A 15,866-nucleotide genomic window follows, 5' to 3' on the forward strand; every position below is an offset into this window, starting at 1 on the left:
ACGCGCGCTGGGGCTCATGCATGCTCTCGCCGGCCCTGGTGCCAACGGTAAGTCAGGCTGCTTCCCCAGCCACAGCCCCTCTGCCCCCGCCAGAGTCCACCCCTGCAAACGAACATCTCCAGGGCAGAGAAGCTGCTTGGGGTCTTTTAAGGTAAAATGCTCTTTCACGCTCCGGTGAACACTCCTGTAGTGCCGCAGCTCCCAGCCTAGCCCCAAAGGCCACCACCGCACAAGGCGCCCAGAGCCTCAGCGGCAGCTGGGGGAGGCCAGGGGCTGGCGGGCAGGAGAGACAGCTGACCGGAGGAGCCACTGTGTTCTTTGTCTCCCTAACAGAGGCGGCATTTTATTCCAGAGCCAGCAGCAATATCCAACCAACCCCCCACCCACTGCAACACACACACACACACACACACACACAGTGCCAAAGAGGAGAAAGCAAGCAGCTCAGAACCCAGCCCAGTGCAGCCTGGGGGTTCCAAAGATGACCGGAGTGGAGTGGGGTCTCTGCCCCTTCCTGCTTGGCTGGGCATGGCCCAGGGGGAGGAGCAGAGAGAGGACTGGAGCAGGGTCCGGAAGTCCAGGTGGGCTGTCCCTGCAGCTCCCCGGGCACTGGGCTGGCAGTCAACAGTCTTGACCAGGGACAGAGCCAAGGGCCTGGGCCTCAGATTGTCCTGGATGTCAGACCAGGACAGTCACAGCCCCCCAGCTGGAAGTGGACTCCTGCATGTTTATTTTCTAACTGAGATTCCTGAGCGAAGGCCCAATAGAGGGTAAATGTCACTCTCCTGGACTCGTTCCCTGGAGAGTCAGATTTCCAGCCAAGAACCCGGAGAACCCTCCCAATGAGAGACAGAGCCTTACTTTGAGAGTCACCGTTTTTGAATCCCTGCCCCTGCCCCCCCAGACAGCAGTGGTCGGGCACTGCGAGGTTGGGTGAAGGTGAAATTTCTCTAGATTTCTGACCACGTATGTCCCTTTGCTATATTCTCTGTGAGTTGATGGGAGGGGTGGGGGTGGGCAGCGCGCCTGTCCTGAAGTCCTGCTATAAAACCAGGGGACTTGTCTTACACTTGGGAGTCGGTACGTTGGCAGTAACTGCAGGTTCCTTCCGACAAAGCCAAAGCTAGATTTTAAAATAATAACATTTATTGTTCTTTTCCTGATTATAAAAGTAATAGATGTCCACTGTAACCATAATCCCACCCCCTGGAGATAAATGCTGCCAACGCTTTTATACAGTCTTTTTTTGTGTGCACATAATAGATACCATTTATTCAAAACTAACACTGCCAAGTACTGCACTAAGCTCTTTATAAACAAAATCTCAGCCCTGAACCTCAGGTGAGGTGGGCACCATCACATCAGGGGAGGAAACTGAGTCTCAGAAAGTTCCTTCACAGACCTAGCGTGTGATAGAGCTGAGCTACAAGTCCAGTAGGTGTGCATACACACACATACACACACACACACACACACACACACACACAGTGCTGTCATCTCTACCTAAGTATAAGAGCTTATTAAGATCAAAGCCCCCATAAAGGAAAGAAAACTATTACGGTGTTAAGGAGGAGGCATTTTTTTTTTTTTTGAGACAGAGTCTCGCTTTGTTGCCCAGGCTAGAGTGAGTGCCGTGGCGTCAGCCTAGCTCACAGCAACCTCAAACTCCTGGGCTCAAGCGATCCTGCTGCCTCAGCCTCCCAAGTAGCTGGGACTGCAGGCATTCGCCACCATGCCCGGCCAATTTTTTCTATATATATTAGTTGGCCAATTAATTTCTTTCTATTTATAGTAGAGACTGGGTCTCGCTCTTGCTCAGGCTGGTTTCAAACTCCTGACCTCGAGCAATCTGCCCGCCTCGGCCTCCCAGAGTGCTAGGATTACAGGCGTGAGCCACCGCGCCCGGCCAGGAGGAGGCATTTTTGATATTCTAGCAAAACTCTGACTTGAAATGTCAAAGTTAATGGTTCCATGATTGTTGGAATTTAAGAATGTACAATGTCACCAGGAACTACATACTGACTCCAAGGTCATTTCTATGCCACAAACTTCACTGATGGTTTTATATGGAGGCGCTACCTCTCCCCTGGCCACAGGGAAGGTGGGGGATTTGCTGAAACCTGGCCATGCCAGCACTGAGGCCCCCAGCCTGTGTGTGAGGACTCAAGTTCAGCCTTTGGCCTTGGGGGGTCAGCAGTGTCATCTTCGAGTTCAAAGGGCCTGAAACCCCTTACCTCTCAGGCACCCATCAGAGAAGCACCCAACACCCCTGAGAATTCTTCTCCCCAAAGGGAAGGAAAGGAGGGAAAGGAAAAGCCAGATTGTGTTTGATCTGATTCTCATAGCAACTCAACTTAAAGCACAGATAAGATTTACATGATTTTCCAGTTTTAACATTTAACTTGAGATCCAATCTCCTCCAAACCTTTGCAAATGTTGTCTTCCCTGCCCCGAAGGCCTTTCTCCTCCACTCCGCTCCACTCCACCTGCCTCCACTAACCTTTACCTGGCCAATGCCTGCTCCTCCCTCCTGTAAATTTAGAGGTCACCCTCCTTGACCCTTGCAGGTACCAGCAGGCGGGCTCAGCTCACCCCCTGCGGCATTCCTCACTCTGGATTGTAACGGCTTTCCTGTCTACACCATCTGCTCTTTCAGGGCAGGGCCCTTTCCTGACTCGCTCTCAGGGAAAGCCTCAGTGGACCCTAACTCATGCCTGGAATCATGACATGTGCATCAACAAACCCACAAACCATGTAGCGATCAGAGGGGAAGAACAGGGAACGTGAAACCTGTCCAAACTGCTTTCCTCCCATGTCAGGTAGTGATAGTTCCTACCCAAAGCAAGTAAGAGAAGGATGGTTAGCAACTGTTCAATGTGGTCAGTGAGGAGCACACCACCACTGTGAAAAGTGCGTGTGTCCCCCCGTGATTCTGGGTTCCAGTCAGTTCCTTGAAGTTAGAGAACATCATTCTGGAATTAAGAGTTGCATTAGCTGCTGTTTGGAACCCACGCTTTCCAACACACCTGCAATCATTCGCCGGCGACACTGCAGGAAGAACTGCAGGGAACCCAGGGAGGCGAAGGGCCAGGCTTGGCACCCAGCCCCACGAACGGGAGTTTGAGTCCCAGCTTTGTCCCTCACCAGCTGCAGGACTTGGGCACATCACTCACCCCCTGAGCATGTTAGCAGCGACGGCACGAGCCTCACCCTTGCTAGCTCCTCAGTGCTAGGTTGGAGGGTGGTCTTGGCCACCGTTGGTCACCTCCGTGTGCTCAGCTCGATCAGTATTTGAACAAATGGCACCGTCCCCACTGTTTTCCCCAGCCCCTTCCTGCTGCCTGTGTCCCTTCCTTTCTGAAAGCTATGCTCCTAAGAGGGGGCAACTCTCCCATTTTCAGAGGTCCCTACAAAGAACCAAGGCAATCTCTCCCCCCCACACACACACCCCAGAATGAAACCACATTGCTTTAAAATATCCAGACCGTGGGGAGACTGGACTCAAGAGAGCTGCCGTAACTGTCAGGTGAGGGCAACCTAAAACCTCTTTATGATCCAGGGAGGAATTTCACAGATGCCCTCCCTCCTGGCACTCCAAGGTTGAAAGCAAAGAGAGGCCTTTTTTTTCTTTTTTTTTTTTTTTTTACTTTATCATTTCCTGTAGTCTGAAAAATGAGAGGAATGCAAACACTGAGGAGATAATGTACTTAAGCACAAGGTAATAAAAAGATTTAGCAAGAATGGCCCGACCAGAAGCCCAGCCAGATCAATTCCACCCCCACCCCTCCTCTGACTCACGGGTCCTCCCACCGCCACCCAAGCCACCCAAACACTCCCGGCTTCACTTCTGCGCCTAAATCGTTCTATCTCCTGGTTCTAAGCCAAAACAGCATTATTAACGCTTTTCCTACTTTTTCCTCCATTTCCTCATTCATTTCTCTCCATTGGCTGCAAATTCTAGGTGGTGGTTTTTGTTGTTGTTGTTTAGACAGTGTCTCGTTCTGTCACCTGGGCTAGAGTGCCACGGGGTCAGCTTAGCTCGCAGCAACCTCAAACTCCTGGGCTCAAGCGATCCTCCTGCCTCAGCCTCCCGAGTAGCTGGGACTACAGGCGCATGCCACGACGGGGTCTCGCTCTTGCTCAGGCTGGTCTCAAACTCCTGAGCTCATGTGATCCTCCTGCCTTGGCCTCCTAGAGAGTTAGGATTATAGGCGTGAGCCACCGCACCTGGCCAGTTTTTGCTGTTTTAAAACTTTAAATTTTTTTCTGCACAAATGTAATAGAAAACCAAGAGAGGGGGTAAAAAAAAAAAAAAACCCAAATCCCAGAGCCCACCACCCTAGTCTATTGTTATTGACCCAGACTTTTCTTTCTGGTAGTTTGAGCAGACATCATTTCTATATTAGGGAGAAACAGTATAAAGCAAGGGTTAAAAGCAGGTGTGGGGCCAGGCAGACCTGGGTTTAAACCCTGGCTCAGTCACTTCCTCTGTGCCTCAATTTCCCCTGTGAAATCAGGGTAGTACTAGTAGCTACTCTACTGGGTTATTTATTACACATGTAAATGAGAGCAAGCCCAGCATCTGGCACACAATCAGCCTTTCTACAAACACACGCTGCAGTTCTGGTGCTAGGCAGAGAGTGGATAGAATTTTCTACTCTGCCTTTTCTCACTTCAAATCCCATCCTAAGTGCCAGGCGCACGCACTCCTGTCGTCCCAGCTACTCCGGAGGCTGGGGCAGGAGGATCATTTGCACACAAGAGTTTGACGCCAGCCTAGGAACATAGTGGAATTTCCCTCTCTTAAAAAAAAAAAAATGTGTCTTTAACATTTTCCATGTAACTTTTTCCTATTAAGGTCCACTCTTTTCTGAACTACAGACCCCAAACTGAGGAAGAGGCCGAGGTCCCATTCGGCACTGGCGTCCCAGTGCCTGGGGCACGCGTAGCACTCACTAAACATGACTGAAAAATGTCTTAAATGGCTGCATAATATTCCACTGCCAGGCCCTGCCCGACTGAGCTGCCCATCCCTGGGGGCCCATGTTTGAGTAGCTCCCCTTTTCTTGCTCTTATGAACCGCAGGCTGTCACCGCCTCCCGCGCACAGCCAGGTCACTCGGGGGCAGCAGGGAGGGGGGAGGGAGAACAGGGCTTGTCAATTTTTACAAAATCGTTCTGAATAAAGAGTCGAGCATTTTCTTTCCACTTCCTAAACATGTTGACAGATTGCCCCTCAGAAGGGGCGTACCAAATTTACACTGCGGTTGGCAGCATTTTTTGACAAGAACTACTTTCCATGCTAATTTACAGTTTTTCTCTTGGATTTGGAATTCTCGCCCTGGCTGGTTCTCCCGTGAAGCATGAGGCATATAAAAAGACATTTGAGCGACGGCTGTCACCAGAGGGGAGTGTCTAGTCCTTACACGGGGTGCTCGGGCGGGAGTTTCAGTCCACTGGGCTGGGCCGGGCGGGGCCGAGAGCAATGACTCAATCAATGCTCCTTCCCCAGGCCTGCTCCTAAGTCCCCGGATGCCCTTCCAGGTGGGTCCTGGGACTTCCCAGCACCCTGAGGTCCAGGAGCACTCTGGGCAATCCTAGATTTTCTGCAAGAAAATCCCTCCTGGGTGGGGAGGTGGGGGCAGGGCAGCAGCCAGGTAAGGGAAGCCAGGTGCCCCCGGAAAACCCCAGCCACAGCCTGGACCACCCTGCCAGACTCCTGGCACCGCTCCACCACTGCCTTTAAACTGTAGCGCTGCCTTGCCCTGGTTCCGTGGCAGCCCCAGCGTCTCCTCCTACTCCGAGGGTGGCCCTTGTTTGCAAACAGCAACGGGAAGTTTTGATGCTGCTGCTAATGAACCAGACTCCCACAGCTCTCCGGCTTAGTCATCACCACCGCTCTCAACCTTCTGCCTGCCCCACCGACATCACCAGCTCCCAGGTGACAGGGAAGTGACTAGGATCCCTGTAGTTTCAGTGGCTTCCATCTGCCGTCTTCCAGGGGAGGGAAGGGATGAACTTCCACCCACCCACAGCGACTAGAACGTGCGTTGCCCTGCACGCCAGGGTGGGAATCTGGTCTAATTCCACTCAGCTGTCACCTGCATGCCACGCACAGGGCTAACCTCTACACACAGGATTGACCTCGCTTTCGTTTAATCTTCGCAACATTCCCCTTTTACAGATGGAGAAACTGAGTACTGTGTTATAAGAACGGCCAGGGGAGGGCAGCTTGGCGCGCTGGCAAAGGTGGGTACATGACACAGGAGATGGGTCCCCAGCCCCCTGTGTGAACTTGGGCAGATTTCCTCCCCTTTCTGGGTCTCGCACCCCTCCCTGGGTGAATGAGGTGGTGGGCTGGTGACCTTTCCCAGTGCCACAGCCCGGAGGAAGTGAGTGGGTCAGTCGGCAGGGATGCCCGCAACTCAGATTCTGCAAGCTACAGCATGGTCCAAGGGAGGGGTCACCGCACCTCAGCACCTGGGCTGGCTTCACTGCTCACAGCTGCTTCACCAATGAACGCCAGTGAAGGAAAGACCAGTGGTTGCCAGGGGCGGGGAGCTGAGAGGGAAAATAAGAAGCGACCGCCAATGGGGCTTCCCTTGGGGGTGATAAAATGTTCTAAAATTAGATTATGGTGATGGTTGCAAAACTCTGTGACTATACTAAAAACTATTGCATTGCATACTTTAAATTGTTGTACTGTATAGCACGTTAATTATATCCCAATAAGCTGTTTGAGAAAGGTAGGAGGGGAGAAGGGAGGGAGAGAAGGGAGGGGGGAGGGAGGGAGGGAGGGAGGGGAGGGAGGAGGAAGGGAGGGAGGGAGAGAGGGGGGAGGAAGGGAGGGGGGAGGGAGGGAGAGGGGAGGAGGGAGGGAAGGAGGGAGGGAGAGAGGGGAGGAGGGAAGGGCAGAGGGAGGGAGAGAGGGGAGGAGGGAAGGGCAGAGGGAGGGAGAGAGGGGAGGAGGGAGGGGAGAGAGGGGAGGAGGGAGGGAGGGAGGGAAGGAAGGAAGGGAGGGAGGGAGGGAGGGAAGGAAGGAAGTGAAGGGAAGGTCTACAGAGGTCGGGCCAGAGCTGCCTTTGGGATTTGCCTTCTAGGAGTGGGGCCCCCAGCACCCAACCCCTCCCCGATATCCCCATCCAAGCTCCCCAATTCCAGAGACCGGGATAGGTGTGTGTGTGAAGACACCCAACTGGCATGCGATGGCTCCAGCTGCCACTACCGGAGAGTGACAGGAGTCCTGGCTTTGGGTGGTCACCTTCCTCGGAGGGGAAGGAGCCATGCATAAGCCAAGAGCAGGTGCATGGGGGTCTGGAGGAAGGGGGGAAGCAGGTAAAAAAAAACATGGATGGAGGCCAGAGCGGGAAACCCCGAGATGAACCAGAGCGCGGTGTCGCTCAGACAGGGAGTGCAGACAAAGCCTGAACTGGGACTGTGTCTGGCCAGGCGCTCTCAGTTGCCTGGAAACATCTCCGCACTCCAGAAGGTGTGAGTAAGGAATACCTGCTGCTCCTGCGGGCCCCACCGACTGACAGCCGCGTCTGCTTGGCAGCAGTCGGGGTGCAGACAGCGGCAGCCCGCCCAGAGGCGACGCCAGCCCAGACTTCACCCCAAGCCAGGGGCACAGGTGCGGGGCACCCGGCATGGGAGCAGAACTGGCCAGCAAGAGGCAGGAGCTCATTCCACTCCCGCTGTCCGGGCAACTCGCAGCTGAAAGGGGAGAATCCCGGAGGGCCTTGGAGGCACAGCTTCCCTGTCTAAACCTCCAACGCAGACGACCCAGAAAACACCCCAACCAAACCTCCCATCCAGCAGGCATGTGCTCCCCACACCCTCCTCCTCCTGGGGCAGATGGCCCCGGCTGGCCCCATCCGGAGTGAACAGACGGAGACTCTAACCAGCTTCTGAGAATCCCAGCCCTGGGGTCAAACCGCGCCTGCCAAGTGCCTGCACGGCATAATTAGGGTGTCGCTGTGCTGTGAGCTTCCAGCCTGGCACCCTGCTCGTGCCCAGCGACTCCCGGCAGCCGCGCACCCCGGTGGGCTCGCGTCCTCGCCGCCTCTGCGCCTTCAGAAGGAAGAGGTCTGGGCACTCGGGAACCACAGCCCGAAGACGGAACCGCGTGCTCTCCGGGGCACGATAAGCCACGTGGCGCCTGGCAGAGGAGGAGGAATATGCCCCGCGCTCTGCCTGCTCCTCCTGCTAGGGGTACCTGCTGCTACCGGCCCGATCTGGAGACGTCACCCAGCCAGGCCGGCTCCAGAGTCCAGGTCTCGAGCCGCTGCACCATACATGCTGCCCCTCAGGGGTGCAGTCAAGTCAGTGGGGTCCTTGTCACCGTGGGTCACTCCTCTGCATGCACTCAAGGCTCTCCACCATCTACTTGCAGCCACCCTGCCCACCCTTCTCCCCCACCCACCCCGCCACCACCAAGGCGCCCTCTTTCTGGTCCTTGAGCGTCTTACCTCCCTGCCTTTGCACTTGCAGTCACCTCCATGGAGACAGCCCATCACCTTGTGAGGCCCAGTGGAAATATCACCTCCCTGTGGGGCCTTCCTGACACCACCCAGTCTGAAGTCCCCTGGGACCACCGACCCTTCTCTTAGCTCACCTAGCACTAGATTATGAGGGGACCATCCATCTTCTACGTAAGATTGGAGCTCCCTGATTTAAACTCTTCATGCTGTGTGGCTTTGGGAAAGGCACTTGACCTCTCTGAGCCTCAGTGTCCTCAGAAATGGGTAATAGTTATTGAGCACTTACTATGTGCCAGGTGCTATGTGCTAAGTACTTTATGTGCATGATCTCATTTAATCCTTACAGCGGCTATGAGGTGGGGACTTATTAATATCCCACGTTGCTATTGTTGAGACTACCGCCATTATCATCATTGCTGTTCTTTCTGTCTGCCACAAAGCCTAGCATGCAGCAGACACTCAAACTCACTTAAATTCAAATATGGATGGAAACAGGACGGGCCTTGGATAGGAAGGAGTTCCAGAAACAGAGCCCTGCACGTGCCCCAGAGCGCTCCGGCCTGGCCCGGTCCTGGCTGGGCGGCATGGTCTTTGGAGGCTGACACTGGCAGACCGCTGGGCCTGGGGCCCTGGGGGCCGCCTGCTTTCCCTCCCCCCACCAGCCTCTCCTCTACCCGCAGAAACAGACTCTGCCCAAACCAGCCCTGCAATGCACAGAGCCCCACTGGGAACGGCCAACTGGGTGCACGGTGGCCAAAATGCTCGGGGTCCCAGGAGATTGCCAGGCAGCAGAACTGTGCACACGTATAACCAGAGTTGCTTCGGGCTGGTTTTGCCAGCCCACGGCCACAGTCCAGAATGCCCTGCATCCCTGCGCTCCAAGCCCCAACCCACGCGGTGTTTTCTAGGATCCACTTCCAAACATTTCCCAGACGCCCCAGCGGCTGCTTGCAAGGTTCTCTGCCCATCACCCCACAACCTGGGACCGCATCGGCCCCTGGCCTGACTCTTCTACCAGGATGTGAAACGGACTTTTACATCCTTGAACTTCATCTGGGGTGCCGGGTCCTCAGGGGTCCTGTCCCTTTCCCCCCCGGGCCTTCTCGGTGCCGACGTGCGTTAGTGGCCGTGCACAGGCACTGGCAGAAGAGGCGAGGCCCAGCCCTCTCGGCAGGGTTCTGGGCCATCTGCCCTGCCACTGGGGATGTTGGGGGAGGAAGAGGAGGGCGCCCCCACTTCTAACAGCTCCTTAGTCCTCATGACACCCCCTTCCACAGATGGGAACACTGAGGCCCAAATGACAAAGTGGCCAGACCAAGGAAGGGGCCAGAACCAGGTATTCCGGGGCCGTTTCTGCCCACTGCCTGGGTGGAGAGAACCCACTTCGGCCCGAACCCCAACACTCCTTGCCCCGGCGAAATGGACTCCCGTCTGTCCTCCTCCGGTATCTTCAGGGTCCCAGGGCCCGCGTCTCCTCCCTTCCTCCCGAGGAAGTCCTCAGAAGACCCGCCTTCGGTGGCTGCAGGGAAGGCGGGCGGAGCGGCCAGGGTTTTGGCTGCCACGGGGGAAACTCGGCTCGGAGCTGCCGAGATGAGTCACGGGCAGGGCCGGGAGCAGCTGACGCTCCGTCTGCGTTACAAAACCACAACAGGCTGTGGAGTGATCGCCGGCTGCTCGGGTGTCGAGTCGGAGGAATGCGGTTGCCAGACAGGTTTATGAGGCATCTGGGGAGCTGGGCTCCCCAAACCAGGCCCGGCGGGTGCCACCCCGGCGGGTGCCACCCCGGCAGCCTCCCAGGAGGCGGCGTCCCTCCCCGCAACGAGGACTCACGGGGACCCCCCCCCACCCAGACCTCAACGTAACCCCCTGCAAGGATCCATGGAGGGCAGCCGCTCTGGGCAAGGGCTGGCGGGACATGGGGACCCAGGGACGCCATCTCGCCCCACCCCCAGCAAGACCCGGAGCCAGGGCAGCTGGCTGGCTGTCCCCCAGCCACGACTGTAGGAAGACTGTAGGAATCGCAGTCCACCCTGAACCAGAAAGGAGATAAGACTGAGAATGATGGCAGTAAGGACAGCAGCTAGCCCTCAGACAGCATGTCCCTCGCAGCAGCAAGCGTGCTCCCGCCGCTGCTGAGCAAATCACCGCAGACCGCGAGGCTTGAGACAACAGATGTGTTCCCGCAGTTCCAGGGACCAGAAGTCCAAATTCAAGGGCCATGCTGCCTCCCACGGCTCCAGGAGAGAATCCTTCCTCGCCCCTTCCAGCTTCCGGTGGCTGCTGGCAATCGTTAGTGCGCCTTGGTTTGTAGACAGACCACTTCAATCTGTGTCCTTGCATGGTGTCCTTCCCATGTGGCTATGTCTCTGTGTCCAAATTTCCCTCTTCCTAGAAGGACACGGGTCATATTGGATTTATGGTTCACTCCAATCCAGTACGACCTCTGTATACACCGGCAAAGATCCTATTTCCAAACAAGGACATATTCACAGGTTCTAGGTGGACTTGAATTTTGGGGGAAACCATGTAACTCAACACATCACATGTAATCCTTTCAACAAGCCTGATACTACTCTTACCCCCATCTTATACAGAAGAGGCTCAGAGAAGTTAAGCAACTTGCCAGAGGTCACACAGCAGGGCTTGGAACCCAGCCTCTGACTCTAGAACCCATACTGTATTGTCCCACCCATCGTCACCATCATCATCATCATCACCATCTGCTCATAGGGGCCCAGGTGTTTATCACTCACAAAGCTTCTCCTGGGTGGGGTGCGGTGGCTCACCCCTGTAATCCTAGCACTCTGGGAGGCCAAGGCGGGAGCATCGCTTGAGCTCAGGAGTTCAAGACCAGCCTGAGCAGGAGTGAAACCCCATCTCCAATTAACAAAAAGAAACTTCTGGCTATTGCCACATTTTCTTTTTGCTGGCACAACCTTGAAGGGCCTGGGTTAACAGTTTACGAAGGAGACAGAGGCTCTATTGATTACCTTGGCCAAGGGCACACAGCTAAAGAGTGGCGGGTCTTTTGACCCAGGGTTGAGCATGCTTCATGACAGAGGCCCCAAACAGGGACCTGATGGGGACGTTCCGAGGCTTTGCTAAGCCAGCTGAGCCCGTAGCGTGATCAATGGCGTTGCTGTGTTTGCCGATAACACCCACCTGAGCTGCCCCTGCCAAGCCAATGAAAGGCATTGTGCATCTGCGGCTTCAATCCACCTCCTCGGGTAGCAACCCCTCATCCCCTGGCTGTTCTGGGCCAGCAGCAAGGCCAGCTATGTGAGCGGCTACGAAGCGGACACGGTTCAGGTCAAGAACGCGCAGGCCCTCACAGCCGAGCCGAGGAGGCCGGGCGACAGCAGCAGGTGCGGCGGGCACTGTTCCTCCGGTCGCTCCCAGCGGAGAAGGAGCAAGACACAGACACAGCCTGTTGGCCCCGTGCCGGACACGGCTCCAGGACAGTCCAGAATTTTCTCATTGAACGTTCCCAAGGGTCTCACAAAGTCGGTACTATTGGCACCTCCATTTTTCCAGGAGAGGAAACTGAGGCTCAGAAGATGCGCCCGTCTGCAGACACCGCCCGTTTGGACGGCACTGCACGGCAGCCAAAGGAGTCTTAACACACTAAAGAGAGAGCATCACCTTCCGACTTTAAAAGCCCCTCAGTGGCTCCCCGTGGAGCTTGCCACGGGATCCAGACCCCTTACCGTGGCCGACAGGTCCTGCAGGGCTAGCCCAGGGACCACCCCACCTCAGCTCGGCCCCGGCCACACAGACTTCCTTCTTGCTCCCAAGCGTGCCACGAGGCCTCTGCACTCGCTGTTCCCTCTGCCTGGAACACCATTCCCCGAACTCCACGCACACTGGATCCTTAGACTCTCACCTCAGCCGTCCCCTCCTCAGAGTGGCCTTAGAGTCAGTGGTCTTATTCCCTGCCGACCCCAGCACCTAGCACAGCACCTCACACATAGTAGGTCCTCAGTGGATATTTGTTGAATAAATAAATGAATAGATTCAATAGGGAATACAGAGTCACAGTGGATGATGATAAGACTGGGAAGATTGGGCTGGCAGGCAGAAGCTGGGGAAATATTGGTGGGGGGAGGCGGCTGGGTCTCAAGCCAGGTGGACTTCCCGGAGGAGGGGAGCCAAACCTTGGAAGAAGATACTCTGTCTCTGGCTATATCTTTGGGCAGGGCAAAAATCAGGAAGGGAAACCTCTGCTGCTTCAGCTACAGCCATCACCATAGACACCAGACCAGGGAGGAATTTATTTCTTTCTTTTTTGAGACAGAATCTCACACTGTTCCCTGGGCTAGAATGCCGTGGCATCAGCCTAGCTCACAGCAACCTCCAACACCTGTGCTCAACCAATCCTCTTGCCTTAGCCTCCCGAGTAGCTGGGACTACAGGCATGCCCGGCTAAATTTTCTGTATATTTTTAGTTGGCCAATTAATTTTTTTCTATTTTTAGAAAATAGAGACAGGGTCTCACTCTTGCTCAGGCTGTTTCGAACTCCTGACCTCGAGCGATCTGCCCACCCGGCCTCCCAGAGTGCTAGGATTACAGGCGTGAGCCACTGCACCTGGCCAGGGAGGAATTTCTTAGTCCATGTCCTGTCCCTGCCCCTAACAGGGACTCGGGTTAGGAGACAGGGTTTTTTAACTCGAAGGGTGAACTTTCGCCCTGCAATCGTCTGCGCCCATCTGCTGGCAATCTGTCCAAAGTGCTGACGCTAATTGCGCCCTGGCTTCTTGCAGGCCTGGGAAGTACAGAGGTCAGCGTTCCGATCACTATCGGTACGTGAGGGTGGAGGGACTCACCAGTAGGACATAGCTGGGGACCTTGATGACAATTTGCTGACCTCAGAGTTTCCGAAGTTAAAAGAAACAACATCTGCAAGTAAAAACACCCAGAAAATTCCCCAAGGCACGCTGCCCAGTGGTTACGAGAATGGGCTCCAGAGCTGCTTCCTCCTGTGCAAAACGGGAATCCTCATCTCACTTGTCCCTCAGGCAAGAGACGAACAAGATAAGGTGCAAGAAGGGCCTGGAACAGTGTGGATGCGCAACACACAGGAGCACTTAGGGGCCAGTTCCACGCCAAGCACTGCTTGAGGGTCCCTCATTCTACAAAATAGCTGAGCTTTTTTCTCTTTTAAAAATTGTCAATGTCATGAAATACATTGAAAAACTCAGGGACTGTTCCAGATTGAAGGAGACGAAGAGACGTGACAACTGAATGTAACCCCAGAGCTCGGATTTCCTTTGGCCTTGAAAGGCATTCTAGGGACAACTGACAAGATCCCAATACAGTGTGGATGAGACAGTAGTGTCGTTTCAACATTAACTTCCTGATTATGATTGCTGTACCTTGGTTATAAAGAGAATGTCTTGCTTTTAGGAAAGACACACTAAAGTATTTAAGGGTAAAGAAGCATTATGTCTGCAACTTGCTCCTAAACAGTTCAGAAGGAGAGAGGAAAAAAAAGATAAAGCAAATAATAAAATGTTAATACTTGAGGAATCTGGGTAGAGAGTATCTGGGTATTGTTTGTGTTATTCTTGCAATTTTTCGGTAAAGTCCGCAATTATGAAAGAAAAAAGAAATGCACGGCCCCCACCCTTGATAGGATGCAGAGTCCTGGCAGGGAGAGCGCGTCCCGCTGGTGGCAGGCTTCGGGGGGGGTGGTCAACCGTCCAGGTGTGCCTGGGACTGTCCCAGTTTTAGCACCGTAAGTCTCGCATCCTGGAGACTCTCAGTCCTGCGCAAACCAGGATGGTCGGTCACGCCACGTCCAGGCGAACCCTGTAGGGGAACAACACGGGCACACAAGGAGCCCCTGCTGGTCCAGTGAGGCCCACGTTGCCAGGCTGGCACCTCTTAACTAGGCTCAGCCTCGGGCAAATAGTTAACCTGCATCCCAAGCCTACTCAGCTGTCGCCACGGCCAGACCCAACAACACGGATGGACGGATGGATGTCAGCAACCTGCGCCCTGGCTCCGCCAACAGGGCACTTCACGGCGGAGGAATGTGGCCAACGGCACAGCTGGCCCCAGCCTGGCCCCGGGGCAAGCCCCAGCTGCTCTGCAACGCGGATGGCCTCCCAGGGGACTGGCCTCCTGGGAGGCCAGTGAGGGGCGAGCCTCATACCTGAGTGAGGTCCGGGAGAGGCACCACTGACTGTCCTCCCCCTTGTCCCTCCCCCACAAATGCCAGGCGTCTGGGCCAAAGCAGGACTCTGGCTTGCCCCCAGCCTCGCGGGGCTCCGAGGAGGGAAGATGGGGTTTGCACTCGAGCTTTGAGCTCCATTCACGAAGGCCTAGATGCACGAGATTGCGAGGATAGGAGCCTGCACGCGGCAGGCTGTTAAACGCCGCTCCGCTTAGCTCCTGTGGCCGCTGCGGGCCAACTGCGAGTCAGGCTTTGACCTGGCCACCTTCTTAATTTAGAGGAGTGGCAGCTGCCCACCCAAATTAGCTGCCCCGCGTTCCCCCTCGGCTCTGCGGCTCGCAGGCCTGTCTCTGCCTGGGCTCTTCTGGAAGCCGGCCGGCACGCTGCGCCGGGAGGGGTTTTCTTGACTGTTTTTAAGCCATGCACGTTCAGACAGCACCAAGCCCGGCAAAAAGTCAGCCTCCCTCCCCAGCTCTGTCCTCCACCGCCTCCTCTGAGACAGTCACTGTGACCAGTGGCTGGAGGTCCTTCCCCAAAACCGTCCCCATGTACAAGCTCACACTAAACACGTCCCCTCCCTCATAAACATTAGCACAGTTCACACGCCGTCCCGCACTTTGTCCCCACGCTAACTCTCTTGGAGAGACTGCCGTGTCACACACGGACTGCCACGTCACACACGGGCTGCCGCGTCACACATGGGCTGCCACGTCACACACGGACTCCCTCGTCACACACGGACTGCCACATCACGTCACACACGGGCTGCCACGTCACACACGGGCTGCCACGTCACACACAGACTGCCACATAACACACGTACTCCCTCGTCACACACGGACTCCCTCGTCACACACAGACTGCCACGTCACGTCACACACGGACTGCCACGTCACACACGGGCTGCTGCATCACGTCACACACGGACTGCCGCGTCACACACGGACTGCCACATCACAGAGAATGTCACGTCACAGAGACTGCCACGTCACACAGAGACTGCCGCGTCACACACGGACTGCCGTATCACACAGAGAATGCCACGTCACGTCACAGAGAATGCCACGTCACACACAGACTGCCGCGTCACACACGGCCTGCCACGTCACTTCTGTGGGTCTGCTTTTGTTGCACAGTGAATGTACCCAACTGATTTAACCAGTTCCCTACTGGTAGATAATTATTTCTAGTCTTTTGCAACCACAAGGCTT

At 55.4% G+C, this 15,866-nt stretch overlaps 1 protein-coding gene across 1 annotated transcript in view; it reads right to left on the reverse strand.

Moving 5' to 3' along the window:
- Window positions 1-15,201, reverse strand: part of CIAPIN1 (cytokine induced apoptosis inhibitor 1) — a 328,736-nt gene extending 313,535 nt beyond the window's left edge. The window contains exon 1 of the mRNA XM_012751426.2: window positions 15,198-15,201. The gene's annotated coding sequence lies outside the window, so the exon portion shown is untranslated. The remainder of the gene's footprint in view (window positions 1-15,197) is intronic.
- Between the last annotated feature and the right edge of the window lie 665 nt (window positions 15,202-15,866).

This window comes from Microcebus murinus, chromosome 20 (assembly GCF_040939455.1).
Source record: "Microcebus murinus isolate Inina chromosome 20, M.murinus_Inina_mat1.0, whole genome shotgun sequence".
Lineage (NCBI taxonomy): Eukaryota > Metazoa > Chordata > Mammalia > Primates > Cheirogaleidae > Microcebus > Microcebus murinus.